The sequence below is a fragment of the Ceratotherium simum genome, chromosome 3 (genome assembly GCF_057802395.1).
Source record: "Ceratotherium simum simum isolate JZ-2026a chromosome 3, ASM5780239v1, whole genome shotgun sequence".
Classification (NCBI taxonomy): Eukaryota; Metazoa; Chordata; class Mammalia; order Perissodactyla; family Rhinocerotidae; genus Ceratotherium; species Ceratotherium simum.
This window is the reverse complement of record NC_141902.1, coordinates 88,351,783-88,356,384: the sequence shown is the minus strand read 5'-3', so window position 1 is coordinate 88,356,384 and position 4,602 is coordinate 88,351,783.

Genomic DNA, 4,602 nt, shown 5'->3' with positions numbered 1-4,602 from the left:
ACAGAGCTGGGCTGAGGATCCGTCTTTGTCTTTCCAGGGCTCTTTCCTCACGGGATCCAATGCGTCAACCCGGCTGGGTGACCTCTAAAATTCCTCCAATTCCAAGAGCGCATGGCATCTCAGTGATTACTCTTCTGGTGAGGATAATTGGATGACCCAGAGAAAAGCCCATCTCTGAAGGAAATGAGTTCCTTGGTTTCTAACGGGAGAGTCATTTCTCAGCTCTCTCGGCAACAGAGATCTCAGGGGAAACAGACATCAGTAGGCTGGAGGTTGAGGATAAATGGGAGAGCAGTGGAAGGGGCTTCCTCCGCCTTGTGGGGTCCTGGAACCCAAGAAGAAAATAAAAGCAGGAGGGATTTTGCTGGTTCTTCCAAACCTCCTAATAAAAAAAGGGTGGGCTACAGTTGAAGAAGCAGCTTCTTACAGTGAGGTAATTATCAAAAGGGAGCAACCCAGGCCTCTTTCTTTAAAGAACAGAGCACTACCTGCACAGCTTAAAGTACTAGGTGGCTTAGGAAAGGCAAAAATACATATATCATTTCAAGTTCCAAGCGTGTGCACAGAAAGAATTGACAGGCACGTTAAATATTGCTTGCCAAGAAGTTGACCAGGAAAAAATGTTTTTTTCACGCTATTTTCCCAGTGTTTGATGTTTAGAGATATTAAATCACTTAATATTATAGATAACATAGTGTTTTTTGGCTGTTATCTTATGTCTGATCCCTGCCAGGTTATGAATAAAGATAGTCTGATTTACATATTTATTAGCTACATTTTACAAGAAAATAGCAACACTGCGTCTCCCACGGTCCACAATCGGCACTGAACGGCAAGGACATTTAAAATAAGCACCCGTCACAAATTCTCATTTTATACTGCTCCCAGTGATAGCTGTGCAGGAAATTATAATAGGGAGATGCTCCCAAGTCTGTGCTGAATATCAAGTTTAAGTGTGATAAGGTCATTCGGTGAGTCTGTGACCCTTCTAATTAGGTAAGGGAGTTACTGATACCCCTGAATCCCCACCTCAGGAACATAGTGGCCTAGATCGGCTTGCAGAACAAAGGTTCAGATTATAATATGCTGTCTGGAGGCAGTGGCATCAGTGCCCTTTGCAGAAAGGCCTCTCACCTCGAGGGGGCATTAAGTGGAGTGCCCTGTGTAGTTTGTTTAGAACCAGTCCAACCACTTGAACACCACTGCAGAGTTCCAATCATTCTCCTGGGAACACAGGCTCCTTCTACCAGAAAGCAGTGAACACAATTAGTCTCCTAGTGCAGTTTCCTTTATCTTGTAGGAAAGTATGTGTACATATACAACATTTCAACGGGGATTTCTCTTCACAGGCATAGAAGGATGTGCAAAGTGGAAATTATTTGGTAAGGAAGTACAGGCAACCTGACTGAGGAGGGGCCTGTGACAGCAGAGCTGGTAGCCTAGGAAGAGGCCCTTGGTGTCTTTATTTCCTAGAGCAGAAATGCTTACCTGTGTGAGAGGAGCATGCCTACAGGTGGGCACAGGAGAATAAGATTCTGAATGAATCCGAATTTTTATTTTCTAAGTACATCTTTGGATTTAAATAAAATTTCTAACTACTGACATCACCGAGTGATGATTGAAGTGTTATGTGAGTGGCATTGCCTACACTGGACCCATATTACTATGAAAAAGGAGATCTCTTTAATACTCTACTGCTTAACACTAATCCAACAACTCACCAGCCTCTTCTCTACTTCCCTGCTCACCAGAGGGACTATAAAACAACATGGACATTTGGCACAAAGCTTCTTCGAAACAAGTATTCATTATCTCTTTTCTCAAGAGCCTGGAAACAACTTTACATCCATTCCAAAAGAAGGCATCTTCTGAGAAGTCAAACCAAACTTAGTTTGCACCCTTATCTAAGGAGAGCATCACAGGGCTGCTTCAGAGATTTGCTCGAGACTGGGAGATCCTGTTTCTGGGCCATCAGTCTTCTCTAAACTGTTTTAGTGAAAGATCTACTCAGAGATTCATTCTCATAAACACAAAGAAAATGATGAGATGCGTAATATAAAGCCAAGCACTGCTGGGTGCTGCTCTATAGGGAAAAGAGTGGTAGATGTGAAGTTTCCCTGCTACAGACAAGTATTTCGTTTTTCTTTGCTTCAACTACCTCAAAACTGGAGGCTGCCAAACCTGAACTTGACGGTGTAAGGTCAGGGACCTCCCACAGACATGCGGCTCTTCTGGAAAATGAAATAGATTCTTAAATAGTCTTTCCCAGGCCTCCTGTGAGCTGACGCCCTATTTTGACCGGCTGTCTTTCTCCTCGAGTAGTTCAAGCAGGTCGACAACTCCACACAATAAGAACAAGGCTTCCTCTCCAGCCTTTAATCTCCCTCTGGAATTAAGACCCTTTCAGGAGGGACCCCACACTGCACTTGCCCCATCAGGGATTTCTCTGAGATGTTCAGGTACTGCCTTAGAGGGGCACAGGGGACAAGACGCTGCGGAGCATGGGGAGATCAAGTGAGGAACAACGGCATGCTGCAGAAAAAGATGAGGGCATGTTGGCGGGTAGGAAACCCAGCCCTGGGAACAGGGGCATCTGATTGCCTCGCTCTCCCCACTGCTCTCTCCCCTCCACCAAGCATACAGAGAATTCTCTCTGTGTCAGTTTGCCCTGTTATCTCCTCAAAATTGTCATTAAATAGGAAATTTGGAAATCATATATGAAATTTGGAAATTGTGTGTGTGTGAGTGAAAGAGAAAATAAAAAAGAAATGAAAGTTACCAAAAAGACAAAAGATAAGTATTGGCAAGAATGTGGAGAAAAGGAAACCCTTGTGCACTGCTGGTGGGAATGTAAATTGGTGCAGCCTCTATGGAAAACAGTATGGGAGCTTCTCAAGAAATTAAAAACAGAACTACTATAAGATCCAGCAATCCCACTTCTGGGTATATATCCAAAGGGAAAGAAAACAGTACCTCAAAGAGATATCTGCACTCCCATGGTCATTGCAGCATTATTCGCAATAGCCAAGACTTGGAAACAATCTAAATATCTGTCAATGGATGAATGGATAAAGAAAATGTGGTATATATATTCAATGGAATGCCAGTCAGCCTCAAAAAAAAAAAAGAGGATATACTGTCATTTGCTACAACATGGATGAACCTGAAGGATATCATGCTAAGTGAGATAAGCCAGACAGAGAAAGACAAATACTGTATGATCTAACTTATACATGAAGTCTGTCACAGTCAAACTCATAGAAGCAGAGAGCAGAATGGTGGTTGCCAAGGCCCGGCGGGAATTGGGAAATGGGAAGATCTTGGTCCAAGGGTATAAAATTTCAGTTATGCAGGATGGATAAGTTCTGGAGCTCTTGTGTACAGCACGGTAACTATAGTTAATAAAAATTAATAGTTAATATAGTTAATAGTTAATAGTTAATATAGTTAATAAAAATTTCAAGTATTGTATACTTGAAATTTTCTAAGAGGGTAGATCCTAAATGTTCTCACCAAAAAAAAAGAAATGGGTAACTATGTGAGGTGACAGATGTGTTAAGTAGCTTGATTTTGGTGATTATTTCACAATGTATACATATATCAAAGCATCACATTGTACACCTTAAATATGTACAATTTTTATTTGTCAATTATACCTCAATAATTCTGAAAAAATAATAAACGAAGGTAACATAAATTTTCGAGTACTTGCTGAGCTCCTGTACCAGCCTCTCTTGAACTTGACTTGTCCCTCTTTGGGGTTCTGATGGCAGGCACCTCATTCATGTGGGTAGGGAGTGTAAATTGGTGTACCCACTACCTCCAGCTAACAAAAGTCAGGTTCTTCAGGAATAAGGAAATTCCAGAACTACTGGCAGCAGACACCTGGAGAGTTGTTCCATAAAGAGAATTTCTAGGTTGAAAGCTCCACAGATCAATCAATTGGAAAAGAAGAACGATCTATACAAGAGGAAGTTACTTAACCTCCCCACACCTAAGTTTCCTCAGCTTAAAATAGAGACACTAATAAAATCTAACCCAAAGAGTTGTCATGAGGATTGAATTAATTAATTTATAAAAAGTTTTTAGAACATAAGTGCTCAATAAGTACTAGGATTCATATTACAACAACACAATATGGAAAAGATAAAAATAAGGTCCTGTCTCCAGAAGCTTGCCATCCAGTGGGAAGGCAGGGCTTAAAAGAAACAGATGGAATAAATAGGATAATTCCTATAGAGAGGTGAGTGCATTTAGGAACTCTAGGAGAGTTGCTCGAGTTTTCTGGAAGGTAAACTCCTAGAGAAGGTGCCATATGAGTTAGAATATCAATGATGACTAGCAGGGGTATTTTCCACATAGACACGTTGTAGGAATTTTTTTTTTTTTCCAGGAGAAGGCACATAGGCACGAGAAAACAATGGATTTGGGGGAAGTGCAAATACTTCAGATTTTGTGCCCTAAGGTTGCTCATTATGAGTCAAGTGTAAAATAAATCAACAATATGATATTTTTAATTACCAGAAACTTGAAAACTCAGGCAGGCAAAAACTGATTCACACTTCTTAACTATAGAGAAGAGTTGACAAAATCAGGCTTCTC